Below are 21,383 nucleotides of genomic sequence, written 5' to 3' on the forward strand. Positions count from 1 at the left end.
CCTCGTCCTTAGCTTTTCAAGATCTAAGAGAGCTCAGAGAAGATGCAGCATAATGTATGTTTTATTATCCCTAGTGATTCCTAGTACCCTCCTAATTAACGATCTTCGATAGCAAAGATGCTATTGGGCTTCTTATCTTCAAAGAGAGACCCCTTTAAAGACAGAGTTAATTAACTTCAGCTGAGTTGCACCTGAGTGCACACATATAAACATGTGAGCACATGCGGGCACTTGTGAATCACTTGATATTGAAATGCAAGATCAGTAAATTGAGGTTACTGCAAAACGCCATTAGCACTCAAGGTATGAATCACCTTGTTGTCGGCAGTTTTTAAGTTTCCTCCGATGAATCACTCTCTTGTATTGCACATCAGCATTATGTTTGTAGTCCATATCTCAGCCCGAACCAAGAGAGATGGGTGCCTGGTCCAGGGTTGACAAAGTTGTTGTTTGGGGTTTTTTTAATTATATTTATTAGAATCTGTGTCTATGGGAAGTGGTTGAGTCCCCATCCCTGGAAGTATTTAAAAGACGTGTAGATGCGGCGCTTAGGGACATGGTTTAGTGGGCATGGTGGTGGTGGGTTGACGGTTGGACTCAATGATCTTAGAGGTCTTTTCCAACCTTAATGATTCTATGATTCTATTCATGTGATCCTGATCCGAAGGTTGGTCACAGAATGAAGTAAATGACACTCCAACATCACGCTCCTAACACTGTTGCGATTATATTGTTGGCTATCGCCATAAAACAGTCTTTTGAGGGAGATGCTGCATATCTCTCATCCAAGCCTTCTGCTCCTGAAACTTATTGGAAGGTTTCCAGGAATAGCAATGTTCTTTTCTCATTTTGTTTCTCAAATAAAATTATTGAATAAAAATAGACATCAGACGGGAGGAAAATAAGAGAAAAAAAGAAAGATTAGAGCTGCTATTGTGCAGTATTATCTCCTTGGGAAGCTACATAGTGTTTATTCGTGCTGTGTAACTGTCTTCCTTGTTCAAAAGAATTATATCACTCAGCCTTGTAAGGCAATAGAAAAACAGGTATATTAAATTAGCTGAAAATTGGCTATAGGGGGAAAAACACCTTTTTATACTGTAGGTGATATGCACCATCAATCTCTTTTGAAGTGCAGGTAGAAACCAGAGGCATTAGGATAGATAATAAAATGCAATAATAAAGCAGTACAAATGGAACAGTTATAACAGTGCAATAACTTCCACAGATTTGTCAGAGAGTGCATTTGCTCAGTAGGAGTTATTGTCTGCCCAAACAGTAACAGTTCCTCCCATGTAGCATCCTCCCCAAAGAAGGGAGCTGCCTGCTTTGCTGGAAAATCTTCAGTATCTTTCAGCAACGTTTGCTGGTAAGGGTCAATCCAAGTGGAAAAGCTCTTTTCTCGGTACTAAACCCCTCTGTATTCTGATTAATTACTTGGGAGTAAGATGAAAAAGATAATGCATGAATTACAAAGCTGGAAGAAATGGGATAATCAATAACATAGCTTAAATTAAAAAAAATGCAGAGTTATTTAGAATGTGATTTTTCAGGCATGTCTAGAGATTTCAAATACCCAAAACTCCAGTTATTCTGTTACAAAACACTGGAAGGATATTCATTTCCAGCATGGTTCTCATCATTTCCTGAAAACCAGGGCATTTCTGTGTGATTCAAGCAGCATAATAAAAACCTGAGCCGCCCAGAAGTATATTTAGACTCTGGTGTCTACTCTGAGGTTTAAATTCAAAAGGAAGAGGATTGTATGACTTTGAAGTTCATTAAGAGAGAAAAAAAGGACATATACACTTGCTGGTCTGAGTATGGTTCTTAAAGTCTCTGGAAAGACCTGAAAATCTTGGCCTGAGCAAATCCAAACATTGGTTTTGGGTCAGCAGGAGGAAGTTCTAATAAATGGATTTGGGTGGCAGGAAGAAATAACCTTAAGCACTGAAACCCACAGAAATGAAGGGAATGGCTCCATTTCATTGTGTTGGACTTTGGGTGAGGTCTGCAGACAACACACTCGGACCACGTGTTGTATGAGGGGAAGTGGCACTGAAACCAGCTGTATGCAGATATACCCAGGGTTGGCAGAGAAATGCAGCACTGCGATCAAGACATCATAGAAAAGGATCTTACACTCAACGTGCCTAAGAGGTTCACAGATTTTAAGTCAGAAAAGGGCCTTTAGATCACATAATCTAACATGCTATTCAGGAAAAGGGCATACAGTTTTACCCGGAAAACCTGGAAAATAATAATGCTGATGAGCTAGGCAAAGAAACATCAGGTGGGGTCTGAGTTGTGGGACAGGATCAGACTCGAGCAGCGTTTTCCATCCGTATGTGGCCCTTCCACCCCACCTAAGGAAGAGTGTGATGCATGTAGACACCTGGGGATGCAGATGAACAATGGTTTCGGAAATGATGACAGATGGAAAGGGGAACTCAGGTGTCTTTGGAGACATAGGTATAAGGGTCTAGGTTAGGAAAGGCATTGCTCTGGAAATATTAGGCTGTAATAAGAATTTTCCTGTGTGTGAACATGAAACTTTCAGTAACTGGCCATGGTAAGAAGTGGAATCCTGAACTAAAGACTAGTTGGTCTGATTTATGTCAAAAGCTACTATTTGTGTTCCCTGTGCGTTAGAAGTGTGTTGAAAGCTTTTGATTGAAGAGAGATGAGTGATCTGGAGGTCAGATAGAAAATAATGAAACCTTCATAGGGACCACACCAGCTCTGGTTAAACTTCACTAGAAGAGCAGAATTAATCATGACTGAATTTAGCTGGCAGTATAATGTATCCAGATTAGAAAGAAAGACCACACGAAAGGATGGCATTCTACATTTGACAGCTACTAAATCTCCCTGTGTCTTACAAAGAGGGCAATACACAGTCTGCTCAGCATGGCATTTGTACACTAAACGCTGTCGGGAAATAATATGAGAACCAGCGAAAAGCCAAAGTTGCAACTAGATTGAAATGCAGTATATACATCACTGGAAGAGCAGGAATGTAGGGTGAAAGTATATTTCTAATTCTGGCAAGTTGAAAGGCTTCAGTAGTTCACCTTTCTCAAAATAATATAACTCCATCACTACTCTTCTCAGGGAAGAAACTGTGAAGTTGTTTATTTTTTCCATCCCTATAGTGCAAGGAAGGAAAGAGCTTGCAAAATTTCCACTGTAGCGTATGTGATAGAATTAGCTGCCTTAGGTACCAGAGCTACCTTAGGTCACCTCACAGTCTGGATGGGTTTATCCTCACAGCACCTATGTAAGGTGGGTCAATGTTGGTGTTTCTCCTCTATCTCCCTGTTAAAGACAAGTAAAGAAACATCAGAAGCTGAAAGCGCCTCTATACGGGCTCGGTGGTTAAATATGGCTGTGCACTCAAGTCTGGGGACCCTCTTCAGGTGTTGGTGCCCACAAAGGCTCCCTGAAGAGGTCCCCAGGCCTCTACAGAGCTGATGTGACATGGCTCAGGAGCCTGAGCACACGCAGAAAAGCTGCAGCCAAGGGCATTTTAGCTTAAGTGATCTGTCAAAATCCACACAAAAAATCAATGGTAAAAGAAGGAAATAAACCCTAGCTCCTCAGGGAGATAGGAGCTTTCTCTCCAGGTGTGGAATTGGTAGAAATCCTAAGAATGAGGCAAGATCGATGTTTCAAAAAGCCTTAAATGACAGACATCATCTGGAGCTCTTTATTCATGGCAATTAGCACAAGGTCAGCTTGAAGCTACTGGTAGCTTTTGGTTAGGAGCTTGGGCCTGGGACACCTGCAAGCAGTAACTGTTTTCTAGTCTTTCATAACTATAGTTAAAGACAAAAATCACCATAAGAAAAGCTGCAAGTTCCTGCCTTGGAGCAGTGTAGCACTTGACTGCAATCAACATCTCTAAACAGAGCTGTTCAGATCCCACCCCTATGCCATTTACAATTATGCTAATTTACAGTTGTGCTAATTTACAACTCTTGGATGAGCATTTTTCTGCCGCGAATTTTCAGAGTTTCTTGGCTTCTCACAAGCTCTACTCATTGACAAGGGGCAAGATTTTCATAAATGTGTTTTATGGCTCCCCAGGCCAATTCTGAAGGCAGGCATCAGCGTAAGCTAGACCGTGCTTTCTTGGTAAGTGATTCATCCTGGCTTAAAATAGTTGAGTTAGGTGGGGTAAATCAGTTTGGTAATGTTTGTGTCCCCAGCCCGTATCACAGAGGGATTATAGAAACAGCCTAGACAAGTTGTTTGGTCTAGATATCTTTCAGATAGCTAAAGGCAGGGAAAATGACTGGGGGCGCTTGTCATTTAGGAGCATGAGCCTCATTAGCAGGCAGAGGGGTGGGAGGTTAATCATTGCGGTTCTTGTGAAAAATCACACCCACCTTTTGACATCACCTTTCTGAGGGTGGCAGCCACCAAATAAGCATAATGCACCATGTTCGGGAACAAAATGACAAAATGACATCAAGCAGGGATGACCCAGGGATTGACAGCTATCTCAGTCGGGTGCATCCAGGGAGGAGCGGTAACAGCGGGATAAGGAAATCGAGGGATCACTGTGTCACACAACAGCCATGACTGCCAGGGGATGATCACCTCTGGAAAAACTGGCTGTTCATTTACGCAAGTCAGAGAAAATGTATAAGTCACAGGGCAATGAAAAAGCAAAATCAAAATATTCAGCCTTGAGTGACAGTCTGTCTTTGTCGCTACAAAGGTAAATGTCAGGCAAAATACTACATCTGCCAGTATTTTCACTAGAAGAGTTACCCTAAAAATAGCCAAAGTTTTTATCAAAGCTGTATTTCTTATCCACAAGAAGGACATACCACCATGGATCCTGTTTTGTTTGTACTCCGTGGAATTAAATTTGGTGTTTCTGTCTTTGATTCCAACCACAGCTTACAAAAGCTCTGTGCATTGCCATTGATATTCATATCATTGCTACTTCAGCTTCTCTTGAATTAATGGAACCCAGGAACCTTAGCAATGTCAGTCTCAATTTATGCAGGCTTATGCTGAAAAATTTAATCTTGTCTGTTCTTGAATTCCACACGCCCCACCCCACCCCACCCCGCCCCCGAAGGCCTTTATTTCTTTCTTTGATGCCTTTATGCAAATGTCTTAGTACTTTAGTACTTCCTTGGGCATACAACACACAACAGGTTTTGCTGATGGAAAAGTAGGTTTTTCACCCTGCCCAGAAGAGTTGGACACTGAGACGCCCGAAGGACAATCAAGAGAACCCGTCAACAAGAACCACTGTACCAAATAGCAAGTATTTTTCTGGCAATACTACTTCTCCATACTTTTTCCCCAGACTTTTCCACACTGGAGGCCTGCCAGCCTACATGTGGATTTCTAGCTGGTTAGAGGCTCAGCCATGCGTTCAAAGGTGCTATCTTGAAAACAGCTGCACTTGGGTACCTGTGTGTTCCCACAGCAACTTGACAATTCACAAGTGGCCAAAGAGTCTTGGGGTCCACCAAACAGCAGCCATGGTTCAGTGAGTCAGCAGCAAACACCACGCAGAGCAAGTCGAAGTGGTGCTAAACTCAGCAAACCTGACCTGTGGTTTCATGCAAACCCTTTTTCCTTCTTTTAGACTATATGGGTTCATGCCCCCTAAATTTCACTCTCAGTTTCAGGTATGAATGAATTCAAAATCTTTAGGTAAAATTCAGCTAGAAGAAACTACATAGTTTGGACTAGTTTCAGTACAAACCTAAGCAAAACCACAGAATTTCTCATGGTTTCCAGACCAAACCATACATTTCACCTAGTTTTTTGGGGTTTCATTATGAAAGTTTCGTGGAGTCTGAAAAAAAATAAGCATGATGTTTAAGCACTTTGAATTGCCATCTGTACACTTTTGTCTACTGGGAATATAATGGTTGACAATGCAAGTCTTTGCTATCAGATGCCTGGTTGCAAAGAGACAGTTCTCTGCACCGAGTGAACTCCTGGTTCCTTTTAAGTGGAAGTAGATCGGTTTATTGGCCCTCCTTGGCTCCTGAGCTTTGAATTTGGTTTTGGCCCTTGTGTTGGTCTTGTTAGTATTGTTTCAGCCTTGAATACATACCTGGAAGACAAAAATCAAGGATTCTCTTTGTCGTGGTGGGAAATCTATGGATGGTGCAGGCTTGGCATAGACAAGTCTACATCTTTTATATCTCAGGGTTTAAAGAGACTGGGAAAATACCAAGACTTTAGTGTTGTTCTCTCTTACTGATTTACAGCGGCTTCTTCCAGTAGAGAATAAAACTTGGATCATTTCTAAGTAAGGCCAGGGAACTCATCAAGCACTTGCTAGCTCAGGCTACTCACACGCATGTGAGTGTGGTGCAGCAAGGGCTGTGCACATAAAAGATAGCTTCAGCCTTGAATTCATAACAGTCACATAGTAGATAAATGAAAATAGGAGTGAGATGAAGGATGGGCAGTACTAGAGATATATTATACTGTAGAAAATTTGTCTTGAAATATAACGCAATTTCAGTGATATATGAGCAAATATGTGTATTCTTGCTGGATACATTTCTGAAGGCTGTGTCTCACCTACTGAGCCAATTCTGTCATCCAGGATACATCAGTACTAATTCTCTTGCTGAATTCCTTAGAAATTACCTTATTGAGCACAACTGAACTAGGAAACTCAACTAGACCGGAAGATTTCATTTTAAAAGACAGCTAGCTTTCATTTCAAAGACTTCAAGTCACGATGGACCTGCCATTTCTTTCAAGGAGTCATGCCAATGTTTAACTAAGTTCAGTCTCATGGATTTGCTTCTCTTTCCTATTGGATTGACAGAGAGTCAGACAGAAAGACAGAAAAGAGGAAAGCTTTGGGGCTTTCTTTCACCTCACCTGTCATTAACTCTCATTTCCACTGGTCAAAACTTTCCTTTTCTTAACTTAAATTCACATGGACGCAGGTTCAGATTTTCTTCATTCCTCAGTTTGATTAAATAAATAAACCAAATTGCTCAGATTTCTCTCGTTAAAGGCATTTTCTAGACCCCGAATCATTTGTTCACTCCTGACACTGCAACTGTTTAGCAGGGAAAATGTGTAACGGTGTATGTTTCTCAGAACATGCAGGATGGGAAACTGCAAACTGCAGCTTCAAACAGTGTTTCAAATGAAAAAAAAACACAGCAAACAATTGAAAGTTAGAGGCACCCACTCAAATGCAAAAATATCCCATTTTCTCTGTGGCCACTATTAAATGTAATTAGGCAGTTTCAGGATGTGTCTTGACAAGCTGTTTTGTTTTGGCTTGGTGTAGCTATTTTCTAGAGGGGTTTGGCCAGTGAGTGAAACTCAGACTGAAAGGAAATTTGGTTTCACGTCTGGGCTCTGCCACAGCCATCCTGCCTCACCGGTGCCATGTCACTGGCTGTGTCCCACTTTCCCCAGCGGCACCAGGAGGAAAGCGGCACGCTCACCCGGGTGGGATCTGTGCAAACATATGGCCTCGTCATCTGTCAGCATCCCTTGAAAGAGGAGGATAATTTTAGACGAGATGGTAATGACTTTGCCTTGAGTTTCTTAGGCCAAAAGCCCAAGGGAAGAGCATGGGAGGGGACCGAATGATCGCTCTGCAGGGAAAGCCAGCAGCGCACGTGCTGAACTTGGCTGTTTCTTCTGTGAATGCTTTGGGAAGAGACACATTTGAATCCAGCACTGAGCAGAAGGACCTGCTAATGCCTTTGGGTCTATTGCAATACACCTAACTCCAACCTTTTCCACCCCAGAGCTCAAATCCTTTTACAAGAAAGATCTACCTGATCTCTACAGTTTTACAGAGAGAAAAACAGGCAGAGAATGGAGAAGTACCTAACGGAGCAGAGATGCCCCACGTCTTTCCAAAGCCTTTGCCAGATGCCTTGGACAAGCGAGATCCATGGAGCTGCAGTGAGTTTCTACCCTGAACCCAGTTTGCAGAAACAGCATCACGGGCCGAGGAAAAGCTCCGCGGGCACTTGCTACAGTGGGTTATCCCTGCCGTCCCGGCTGGGCCAGGGCAGTCTCTTCACATGCAGCCGGGCAAGGCAAGGAATGAGGGAAGGAGTTTGGTGAAGATAATGAGAAAGAGGAGGTGGTGGTGTAGGTTGTGAGAGAAGATGAAACAGCTTTGACACAAGCAAAGGAAACTTCACATTTGGAATTTCAAAAAATCGACTCAACATTTCTGCCGTAGCAGATAAACATCTATCTGTTTTATTACTGGGAATCATCTTTTGCTGTTTATAAATAGAAAAAGCATGTTACCTGATGTTATTTCCTCTGGGGTTTTTTGGGGGTAGATATATGTGGGTGGTAAACAGCTCACAGAGAAGTTGTTGTTATTATTAGTCAATATGAAGAACAGGAGGGCAGGGGCTGAGGCTGTGATGTACCAGGTACGGGTTAGCCACAAGCCAAATATAGGTCATTCACTCATCTACGGTGAAGGAGGGACAGCACAGCCGAACCGCTAATCTGCGCCTGCGATTATTGTTGCTTTGCGATACTATCTATATTCCTATAAGCATTTTTCTTGCCAAAAGACAACTTAGGCAGAGACACAAAGACCTCAAAGTCTTAAAACTAGCAATAAGACATAAAGGCATCGACAAGCAGCTAGACAGGGTTATCAGTGCACTAGTTTAAGGAAGCTTTTTAGCCTCTACAAAGCCTTGCTTGTGTGGTGGTGACAGCTAGCAATGGAAATATGCGGTATTGGTGGCTGTACAAACATATTACAAGGCAGTCTTGTGAGTTTGAAGTCTTAACAGGCGATACAAAGTCTGGTAGGAAGCAAAAGCACAGAGCACTGGTTTTCTGGTCTTTAAGGCTCCATCTTCCAGCCTGAGGTGCATGAACTGCCCTTGCTTGCCTGGAGCATCCCTGGAGGTGGGCAGCAAAGCCCTTCAGTGCTGGTGCATGAAAGATGGTCCTTCAGGGGAGCCAGTCTGGTTTTAGGGATAGGGAAAGGGAGGATCAGCAGGAGCAGGGACTTTGGAGACAGGGGTCCTGGGGCACCCACAGGCATTTCTGCATGTCCAGGTGGGCTCCAGGCATGGGGAAAAGTCTCAGCAAGTGATAGTTGGTAGATATGTGCTGGTAGGTTCACCAAACCCAAGGAAACCTTAATCCTACGGGTGACATGGCATATTTGGGGTTTACTGTGGATATATCTGGCCACTGCAGGCTTTAGAGTGACCTTCAGGGCAACCTTAACTATCAGGGTAGCTCTAGCCTGAAGGAAGTGGCTTGTGACAGTCATACCGCAGGTCTGTGTCAGCTCTCACACTGGGACTATGGGCTTCTGAGTCTGAGTCCAAACTGGTGTGCAACCAGTTGGAAACATTGCAGTGGATCCCTCCCCCCCTCAAAAATGCTGGTTTGTTAAAAGCAAAACACTTTTTCAGAAAGATGGTCATTCTGATAAAACTTTTCAGAAAATTAAAAAAACCCTTACATTTTAATAAGCTTGAAAGATGCAAGTTCAGCATTTTGGGAATTGCGTGATTTCTTTTTTTATAAAAATTACATTTTGTTTTGGAACACTTCACTCGACACTATTTTATTTATTCAATGTATTTATTCAGCTTGAAACCATGGGAAAAATTAAGCCCTTTGATCTCTGTTTGCTACACATTGGTGGTGGAGAAAGGGACTTTTGCTTTGTGACACATTTCTAGGATTTTTTTTTTTTTTTTCTGAATAGAAGTTATTCTTAAACTGCAGCATTACAACCCAAATACAAAAGCTAGTTCCTCATGAAATAGTTGCATGACCAGTGGTTCTCCAGTGATAGCAAACTCTGTCAGCACTTTTATTCAGTAATTTAGGAAGACAGTCTAATGAATTTCATAACACTTCTTTGAAAATTGATCGGTTTGCTTTGCTTCCCAAAGAGACAACTCGGTGCAATAAGGATCAGATGATGGTGCACAAATACATGGGGAAAGGGGTCAGGGACCAGCAGACAGGCAAGGTGGGCAGAATATAGGAAGAGCTGGAGGAGAACTAAGGAGCTGTAGCAATAGGTGAGGGACTGGGTGGCTGAAAGACTAAGTTTGTGAGTCCTCGGGAATGGAAAGGATGTTCTTCAGGAAGACAAGTCTGCCGTGACATGGCCTAGGGCTGGGACTCCCTAGTTTTGCCACCACTAAATCTCACTTGGGAACATTGTTAAATGCACTGGGCTTCCCTGGAAAAGGAGTGTAGGGCCACCAAAGGGTCATGACTATTCACAATACAGCCACACATCACAGATGAACTGCTGCACTATCAGTGACTCTATTAAAGCAACAAGAGACTGGGCTGCCTTGCTAGCGAGGGAGCAGCTTCTGCCCTTCTTGATGCAGCACTTGAGGGAGTGGCAGAGGGCTGGAGGAGGGAACTGGGGTGATGGGATAGCCACGGGGTGCCCGGGATGAGCGTCAAGGCAGGGGTGTGGGGACAAACCAAGGATGAAGAGACTGTATGGATATGGTCCAGAGTTGGACAGGACATTTACACGTATGATTGGGGGACTGAAGAGGAACAGAGAATAAGAGGTGATTGGGCATAAAGGCAGCGCAGCGGAGACAGCAGAGGCTGCGTGCCCTGAGCTGACGCCAGGGTGATGCACAGGTGCTGGACGATACAACCGGTGGTGAGTCACTATGTAGGCAGAGGATGTGGTGAATGGCTCGGAGGAGCGGGGAAGACCCAGCCCCACCGCTGCTGCTCACCCCTCCACTTTGGAGAAGAGTGAGCAGCAGCGGGGGGAGATGGCCGAGGGCACAGCTTGGCCAGGCTTCACGGGACCTGGGCACAAGGAGCAGGTGCCCATCCTCGCAGGCAACTGCCACTGGGGATGGAGACAGGCAGAGGTCGGGCAGCTTCTCCGGTGAGTACTCCAGTAGAGCAGCAGACAGACACTTGTGACTGCGCTTTATTTCATAGGGGAAATTTTTGGTTTGGGAACCATTTTTCTAATTAAAACCATGGTTGGGACAGCAGTTCTCCACACCAAGGGGAATTTTCTATAGGCCACCTTTGAGACTTTTTAACATTCTTTTATGATATTAAAATCTAAATATTTAGCCTGACCTACAGCTGACTGGGCAGCGTAAAGGAAGGGAAACCAGCCGGGTGGAAAGCAAAATGACAGAGCACACGATGGACCTGTAAATAAAAGCACATCCCAATTATAAGGACACTGCAAAGTCTGATAAGTTTAACCCTGGTAAATAGCTTGCTGAATGCAGTAGCTGAATGGCAATAATTATTTAGATTATTTGAAGGAAGGTAGAGGAAGAGGTACCACAAGTGTTCAAGTTACCACAGAAGATAGTCCTAGACAGTTGCACAGCCCACAGCCTGTGCTTTCAACACTCCTACGGTGGAATCGGTTGCGATAGCCATCTCTCTGAGCAAAGTACTGGCTTCCATGAAATGCTGTGGCTCTAAAGCTGGGAGAAAATGGTTCAGTGAATCATCAATTCATTGGAAAAGGCACTTTTGAATTTTGCTGAGTGGTTGAGGTGAAACCACAAGTGCTGAAAACTTTTGGAAGTGCTGAAACACTGGAATTAGATAAGATTAAACAGTGGTTTAGACAGATTCAGGGTTAATTGCTTTTACACTTCTGCCAGGCTTGGTTCTTGCCAAAACCTGAGCTAGGTGATGGAGACATTGTTCCTCACCTGTTAACTGGCTTGATTAAAGTACCAATGCACTCCATAACAACTGTAGATATGATCTCCCTCTCTGAGTAATTCAGACCACAGATTTGAGCAATGTCCTCCCATCCTCAAGAAATTACTTTTATTAAATAACATGCGCAAACCAGAATACCATAAGCTGAATGAAAGTGTAGGAATATACCTGATAATAATTTCCTGAAAACTGCAAGTTAAAATTCCCTCCCTGGCACTCACTTTTACAGGATGAGTACCTATTAGATAAGTCTGTGAATTCAACCACTTATGACCTGGACCCTGCAGGAGATCAACAACCCTTTCAATATTAGTTGGAACTGTAATTTTATTTTTATGCCAGGAGCAGCAGCAGCAATAGGCGCTAGAAAGATGTGCCCCATACGTACAATAAAACCATTCTGGAGCCAGTGGATGCAGATTGTCAAGAGCCACTTAATGAAACGTCAAATAGGTCACCATCTATAGGTCTTTGGTCACTGCAGTGAATCAGGGCACGACACTGAGTCAGACCAAATACCCATACACCATCTGCAAGCACAGTAATTAAGTACAAGATGCTTTGGGAGAGAGTATAAGCAACAGGCAAAATATAGTAGGCATTCACCTGAGTTATCTAATTCTTATTTGAGTCCAGTTACACACTGTGACAATGAGATCCATAATTTAATCATGCAATGTATAAAACAAATGTTCTTTTCATTTATTTTAAATGTTTTGAAGGGTTTATTTTCCTAGGGTGCCCCTTAGGTTTGTTAGATAAAGAACTGGATTCATCCCTGGCTTGCTGCCTCCATGCACTCGATATTTCATAGTGCTCTTTCATACCTCCTCTCTTAGGGATGGCGAAGCCCAGGATCTGTTGCATCCTCTAACCCTCCCTGTACTGTCCCCTCTGCCTGGTCCCCTTCCAGACCTTCCAGCTCCCCATGGGGTGAGACAGTAGCTACAGCACCAAAAAGTGCCTTTTCCAGTACATGATAATGTTGCCCAAACACTTGTTGGCAAAAAAAAATAGCTAAGAGCATCAGCCCTGTTGTGCAAGGCATTCCCTGTGATCAGATCTTGGTACAAGAGGGTGTCCCAAGCAAATCAGAGCTGCAGCCTTCTGCATACAGGAGATGGGTGTCGATGAGGAGCTTTCCCTTAATCAAAAGGACCCCTAGATCTGTACTCCAGTTTTTATGTCATGCAGACTGAGCTGGGAGAGCACCGAGAGCCTTTTTATTTGGCGGCTGCTGGCTTTGGAGGACAGGAGAGAGTTACTTTCACCCAGCTTTAGACATCTGCAATGCACTTTACCTGCCTATTGTGCTCCTTACTTTGTAATCAAGAGGGAGAAATAGACACTTTCCAAAAGGGGTTTGTCTAACTTATTTTATGTATCTGCTTCAGGAGGGCATGATTCATGCCCTGGAAGTAGCCATTTCTCTGCAGTGACTCAGCTGCTGTCCGCTTTTTCTAAGAGGGGTCCGTCTCCGGGACACTCGAATGTCTGGGCAGAGAGGCCAGCCGTACAGGGGGGCAGCTGCCTGAAGGCTCAGACCATGAGAAAGAATAAGGAAGATCAAAAGCAAGGTGTGGTCTTTAATACGAACCCTGCAGGGCAGCCAGACCTGAAGGGCTGTGACCCGCAGGAGCAGCCCCCAGCAGCTGCTAATGAAACCTCATGAGACAACGAGTGAAAGTAGTTGTGTGCCAGTGTTTTGACTTGGAGCAAAAGGCATTAAAAATGGGCACGGTGAAAGGGGAAGGTGTCGCTGTGGGTTTCTGGGAGGAAGTGGCACGGGCAGCAGGCAGGACTCCCTGCCTGTCCCCATGGGGGGACCATGTCTGCGTGCCCACGTGTCCCATCCTCTGCACGAAGAGCCAGGAGGGATGCAGCCCTTCTCAGGGGCTGCCCCCCGCGCCCAGCAGGGAAACACTGAGCATCTCTGCTTTTCCTTGAGAGGTTTATCCAAGAGCAGGAAATCCCAAGCTGGTCAAAATTATGAAGAAAATCTAAAATGAAACAATATTTACTTGTTAAAAAGCTGAGGCAGGTTTTTAGGTTTGTTTTCATTTCAGCTAATGCCAGGTCAGTTTTTCTTTTGATCTGGCCCCCGTCCCTATCGAGGCAGGTACAGTGAGAACACACTTCAGACTAGCTGACAGATTTCTGGTGTGGTTTTGTATGGTTTCCTGAGAATCAGGGGCCATTGCTTGTTTTGTAATTTTACAGAAACCCACAAGTATGCCTAAATGCCTTAAAGATCTAATAAACAGGTACATGTTGTGAAAGGTTAGCGAGGGGCAAAAAATTGTAGCACTGCCATGGTCGACTCGTCTGCTGGCCCCTCGCAGCAAACCCACTTTGAGGTTACGTATAGCTGCAGCGAGCACACCACGCCGAGGGATTTTGACATACTGATGAGGCGGATGGTTATGAAGCTGCAAGAAAAATGCGGTTAGTTTTACTAGCACCTGTGGCAAATTCCTCTCAGAGGTCCTCCCACAAGGCAGTGTGTGTTGCACAAGTTGATGCAGAGAGAACAAGGGGAGGGAGATGATTGTGTCATATGTTCCCCTGGGGCTCGCTATTTTATTTTTGGAAAAAAAAAAAAAAGCTTTAGAGTTCTTTTTTTTTTTTTCTTTCACAGGGGACATTCAGTGGAAACTATTACAGCAGCATCGTAGGAAGGAACCAGGCGGCCTCCATTTGCATGCCAAGTTCATCCCAATCCCTGTGCCTCAAGGAGGAGAGAGCCGAGGACAAGAGCAGATGCTTGCACGGTTGAAGCAATGGGGATGGCAGTCGAGGGAGGAAGGTGAAGATACTTTCGGCTTTGGCAGTGATTTGCTGTATGTATTGAAGTGGGCATTTAGTGTCTCTGTGCTTGGGTTTTGACACAGATAAAATGGAAATCCCCAGGAGTGAGGAGGTCTGTTGTGGGGCTGCTCTCTCTTGGTGTGTTTGAGAGGATCCAATAGAAAGTGTTTTCAAGCAGATTTCTCTATGAGGAGAAAAATTTAATGTAAGAAAAAGAAAGATTAGAAAAACATTTAAAGTACAGAATGGCAGCAAGGAGCTCTTATTTTGCACTCTTCCCCATCCCCACATGTCCCTGGAGAACACCTATATCTGGCTATGCTTTTTTGCAATTATACAAGCAAAGACATAAGGAAAGCCTTCTTCCGTAAGCGTTCACCTAAGAAGAAAGCAAGGAAGTTATAGAATCAATGATACTAGATGATTAATGAACCAAACCATCTCTCTTCCCCCAACCACAGCACCGCACAATGGGTTTTCACTTTCTCCCAATGGCCTTGAAAACATCCTCATGCTGAGGAGCAGACTGTTTCAAGCTGATGTTTCTCTACCTCATTCTATAGAAAGGGACTGGGGCTCTCAGAAGGGAAGGCACTTCTGTATAATTTCTGGTACACCTTTTTCTTGCTAGATGGGTAAGAAGCATTGAAACATTATGATGTCTCTTACACTAGAACATATGAAGCACCCCTTGGAAGGACAACGACATGAAAAATAATCTCCTGACTCTTACAAGGATTAACTGTGTAGCCTTCAACTTAGTAAATTAGAAATAACACCAGTGCCATTTATTGTTGTACACCCAGATAGAACCAATGTAAGCAGTGAAAAAAGATGTGAAAACGGGCCAAAAATGATCAGATTTGGATAATAGCTCTCGGTTTCCTGCTTTTTGAAGTCCAACTTGATAAATTCATACTAATTTGCTGAGTACCTTCAGCCTCACTGGAAGTCAAAGGGAAGGTCCTGTAGCTAAGCCTGGCTGAAGAAAGAAGCCTTGAAATATCTCACATCAGCCAAGTGGAAACGAAGGCTCCCAAAGTCATAGGTGACTTCCAAAGAGTGGTCATGCTGGCTGAAGTGAGAGGCTTTTCTGCCCGACTTGGAGCTAACTACACAGGTTGTAGGCTTAGGGCTGTTAACAGCTTTAAACCATAAAAAGAAAGAGTCCACAGGGGAAATTTAAGAGTATGGTGCTAAGACTGCACTAATGGCTGCTTGTCTATACATGTGGTTCAAAGGGCTGTATGTTTGCAGTAACTCCATTAAAATAAGCTGCGGTAATTTGAGGGGAGGAATTTTCCTTTCTGGTGAAGTCCATCTGGCAGATTACCCGCAAGTGGGCAAACACAGCGATGTCTTTGGGGCCATGGTGCCAACTCACAGCGTTGCTAAGATGCAAAGCTTTTGTTAGAGATAGATGGGGGGGTGGATTTTTTTTTTTTTTTTTGAAGAGTGTTTGTTTTCTGTGCTTTATTTTTTTCCAGGAAGAGATAGCTGAGTCTCAGAACTGATGCACTCCAAACTCTTAAATGCTGGCACTGCTTATTAGCTGCTTGCTCAGTGGAGAATATTCTTCCTTATATAGGCCTTTCAGAAACTAGGTCAGAGGATTAACATGAGTACTGGTTGCTAAAAATCCTCTTTGACAGCCTGCCTTCCTTTATTATTTTCTCACTTTGTCCATTGCAGATGCCAATGCCTGCCAGCTTCTCTATTGGTTTCTCCTGGGGTCAGCTGTGAAGACTACAAAGGTAGCTCCACTCCCTGCCACCGCTGCAGACCCTGCAAACGCCCTCGGCCGGTTGGCCTGTTTGGCATGTTTGACCCCTGACATCAGTTGTCTTCCCAGGAAGGAGAGGTTGTTTTTCAAAGAAACGTGGCAGTGCCGCACCAGCCTAGGTGTTTGGTTGATTTGTCAGTGGAAAAACATCTGAAGACAGATGCCCTTGTGTGCTAAGGGATGGCGTACTCAGGTTATGCCGCCTTCATTTTCCGAAGGTCCTATTCCGAGAAGAGGGTAGCTGGGCTAAATTCCAGGCAGGGAGTTAGATGCTCACTCACGGCCCCCCTAATAAGCTGCATCTTCTCCATTGGAACTTCTAGGAAGTACTGCACTGCAGATAACGATAATAATAACTGAAGCCTTCTGTGAAATGTTTGCACTGAAACTCCACCGAATATTCTTGCTTTTAGATGCTGCTATTAACTCTGAAGGATCACACACAATACCTTTGTGCTGATGGGACATTTCTTGCCATGCTGTTTACAGGAGATAGATAGATGACATCTTTCTGTGAGATATATATATATATATATATATATAAAAAAAAATACATATACCCACACATATTCACATATGCCGATCACCAATAAAAGATTTAAAAACTATCATTATACACCCACTTGTCTGAAATAGAAGTGATTTCCTAGCAGGAACAGTACACTTTATTATCATATATTCACTTTATATACACTCTTAATCTGATTCCTAACCAGTATGCACATGCACACCTATCTCAGGACTAAACTGACATAAAATAAGACTCAGTGCAGGTTTTTTAAATCTCTAGAGGGCCGCTTAGCAAGATGCTCTTAGTTCCAGAAATGCTAAGTGCAGAACAGCACCCAAAAATCTGCTGTACCTTCAGTACTTTGGAAAATTGACCACCTGGGAGGGAGCAAAGTCCTGAAAATAGGTTCTGGTTTTGCAGTTAATCATGCAGCCTGCAACCAAAAAAATAAAGCAGCTGATATTTCTTTGGCCTCACTTTTTTTTGCTACAGAAACCTTAAACTCTCATCATGTGTCGTTTGCTTTGCAGCAGGAATAAAAGTCGCTTGTCAGCCATGTGTATCCTTTCTGCTATTTCTTCTCCAGATCCATGGTCTAACCAAGTGTACAAACAACTTATCCACTTTTAATTTGGGCACTAACTGTTCAGAGAGCTGAGCATGCTGATGTTTTGCTTTCTTGCTATGTTCTAACTCCAGACAGCCCATCAGTTGCAGCTGCCTTTGGTTTTGTTGCCTTTGTGATAAAGCCGAGGGGATATCCTCATTTTTACTGCCTCCCATTTAAATGAAAAGCTGGTCTCTTGTCTCAGAGGTGCAATGTGTCTCCATTTTTGCTGTACTGTAAAGTTTCCTGGGTATCCGCATAGGTAACATGATCAGGTGGTGTTTATTCAGTGTTCAACTAAGACAAAGAAAACAGACTCCTCCAGAACCCAGTGTGTTGCAAAGCCTCCCAAATCAATGCTTTATTCAGATGGAAACTTTGATGAGAATTGCCAAACTGTAGTGAGGAGAGAAGCTCTAAAGGCACAGCTTGTTAAAATCCTTCACTGGGAGAAGCAAAACTTTCCAGCTAGGAGCATTAAACAAAGCTAGAAGTACACGATTACTGTTCCTGTACTTTGATTACATTCCCCACCTGCTCAGGCTTTAGGCGCATGAAGCAAGCTCTGATCTGGGTTGAATCCCTCCCAGGACAGACACGCCTCTTTGGTTCTTCCTTTCTTTTCTTCTTCTGTAATGTACTTTGAAGCATATACATAAGTGAATGAACTGATTGCTACAGAAATCAGAGAACTCCTGCTCATAAACACACTATAACAAGAAAGATGATAAACATGCTTTTATCACACATGAGCAGAGGAGTGGAAGGGGTTATCCATCAAAATGTTTTGGAGTATTGGTGATTTCTGCTTGCAGGTGGGGCTGACGGGACTCAGCAGCCACAGGCGTTTGCTGTCAGCTTACCAGGGCCGACACTGAGATCCTGATACCTGCTGCCATCTGAAACCTCAGTGGTTTCTGCTCCCTTTCTAAGCTACAAGAAGGAATACCAAAATTTATGCTGAGCTGGTAGCACTTTGGGGTCTCTATACCAGTGATGCTCAGCTAAACACCTCCCAGCCTTGCAATGATTATATTTTTATATATATATATATGTATGTATATGTGTGTGTGCATGCACATGCTGTTCATGTGAGTACTCTCTCTCTCTCTCTGAATACACCCTAGTACAGATGGATATTTGTGGGCAAATGCATGTACAGACATGGATAGTTTCTACATATGCATAGGTATACACATAGATGCATACCTATATACATGTATATCACCTGTTGAAGTACAGCTGACTCACTGAAGGATGAAACTATTTGGCAGCTCACAGCAGTGCTTCCCCTGCACTTGGGGCATCATTTAAACTGCTAGAAGAAGGAAGGCTGGCAGGGTGCAGGATGTTAACCCAGCCGCAAAAGCTGCTGGGAAGAGCCTTTGCTCTGGCAGAGCCATGGCCCAAGGGCCTCGACAAACCCACAACAGCCCACACCAGTCCGTGCAAGGCAAACAGGAAAGAAAACAAGCTAGAGGTACTGCACCTCTAGCACTGCAGTGCGGGGTAGTGCAGAAGTGACCAGGGATGTGTCACTTAAAGTGACTTATTACACCCTCCAGCACATGGGATTTTACCAGGGGATTTTCCCATCTGAATTCTTCCCTTGGTCTGATGGCATGATGGCAGTCGTAAGGCAGCACAGCTAAAGGGCGCGCTCACACACACATATTTTTCCATCCCACTGGTACATGTGCATGTTGCACTCTATACACAGAGCAATCCTGTTTCCCCTTGCAGCGAAGAGAGGGTCTCCTGCTACTGTGTGGGAGCAGCACCTTGTCAAAGAGCTGTTTTTCAGCTCCATAGCCAGGTGAGATGACAAGGGTTTGGGATGGGGGAGATGGTTTGGGGTGAAGCAGGGCTTAGAATTGAGGTTTTGCTCAGGGGAACTGAAATTTTGGTAGCTGAGAGACTTTAACCCATTTCAGCGAGAAGAGTTCAGAGCAGTGGCTGGAGCAGCGGGTGCTTGGAAAGCCTTTTGGAAAGCAAAGATCAGGCTGGTCAGATGCAATCACAAATGTGAAATCAGGGTATCCTACCCCCTTAAGCCCACCCCCAGTATCCATGTATCCAAGTATAACCATGGCTGGAATATATTCACACACAGGGCTTCAGAGGAGACTCCTTTGGGCTGATGGGAGACTGCCAAAACACAGAGCTGCTGCCTGTATCATTGGTCTGATGAACTTCTTATTAAAAAAGCATCTGCAATTAATTTGACTGCTGTGCCAGCACTGCAGTGGGATGTGTAATTTCCAGGTAGTCTGGCCGCTATAAGGTAGAGGATGCACCCAGCCTGTACTTAAAACATATAAAAATCGACATATTGGGGGGCTAAGCTCATTTTTACTATTTATTTTCTAGGGATAAGTCAAATGGTTCAGGGTATACGCATACTCAGAATATGATGGATTTTTTTTTTTTTTTTTTTTTTTTTTTCAGTTTATCTCAGCCAGTTACACTTCTCGGGTCTGTCATAATGGACTTGAAACAGCTCTGTGGGGGCTACTTCAAAAATTCCCTTCAAAACTTTTCTCTAGGGAAGATATAGCCTTTTTTCGGCTAAGTACCTTCTTTGCAAGCAGCATCCTATTTGCATGGAAACCTACAACATCTTCTTGTTAATGAAAAAGTCCCAACTCTTCCTAAAGCTGAGACTTTTACAATTGGTTTGATGAAAAAGTGGAAATTATCTTTGAGAATAAATCTGCATGGTTATGCTCTTTAGTGACATAGCCAGGATTTTTTTTCTTCCACTTTTAGACAAGAAACAGTCTTTTTCACATTATTTCTCCTCTCTCTTTGCCAGTTACAGAAATAGAAGGACAAGGCACTAAATAAAGTAAAAGTAAAGAGGCAGGGGAAGGGCGGGGAGGAAATGAGCACTTTCAGTCCTGAAAGTAGTTTCAGTTTAAGCAATGGACAAAATTTCAGGTTAGCTGTTGTTTTCAACTCTTTCCACACAACTATAAAGAAGGGGGATGCCTTAGGCAAAGTGAGCCACAGAAGTGGCAGTGAAAGGGATTATCCGTACTGAAACCATCCGTGTGTTGGTTTTTTCCCTCCTAATCTGTCTATCTGTCTTTGTCTCTTTCTCTCTTTCCTCTTTGCAGCATATAATTTACAGTAAAAACACAGGAAGCTGAATGATGTACTCTGAGGAAAGTACCTGACAAGGAGGTGAACGAGTAAAATCATCAGGCCCTTTGACTTGATCGCTACCTATGTCTCCTCAATGGTTTCAGGCAGAGACGCTATCTTGCAACGAGATGCCTTTGAAGTGGTTTTGCCAGTGCGGGGCAGGCAGCAGGTACGGGAGGCTTGAATTTTTCCCTGTGGCAATCCAAGCACAGGGAGTCCTGAATTGGTGAATAACAGCAGCTATTAGTTATATTGCATGTTGTACCCCCAAAAAAACCTCTTAACCATTAACACGCTGTGACCAGTGGTCATTCTGCACACAGTGCGTGGGCTTTGGAGGTTCCTCTCCATATCTAGAGACTGAAAGGTGTGAGGCTGCCAGGCTGGCTCTTGGGAGCTGCAATGGGGGTACTGGGCAGGGGGAGGCAGTTTGCAAGCTCCTGTCTGTATAGCATAGCCATAGCTGCCATTTTGAATCTGTTCCCTTTGTTCCTCTCCACAGTCTTCTGAGAAGCCAGGTTGGGGAAGTAAAACATCAGCAATGAGGAATGTGATTTGGGCCTCCTATATTGCAAGACCCCTTTGAAAAGTTCAGCCCAAACTTTTGCAATTTATAAGGTCCTGAAGAGGGACTTTTACCCTAAAAAACCCTTATCCTCAATGTCACCTAAAAGGGCACAAGTGAGTAACTCTTCAGATATCATCTCACTGAGACCATGAGTTCCCCACACTTTAAAAGTGACTAAAACTGAAGTGGGTTTTTCAGTGTGCATGTGTCTAAATGCAGATGTAGAAGGGATGAAAGACAGTCAGAGACTGTA

The sequence above is a fragment of the Aptenodytes patagonicus genome, chromosome 18 (assembly GCF_965638725.1).
Source record: "Aptenodytes patagonicus chromosome 18, bAptPat1.pri.cur, whole genome shotgun sequence".
NCBI lineage: Eukaryota > Metazoa > Chordata > Aves > Sphenisciformes > Spheniscidae > Aptenodytes > Aptenodytes patagonicus.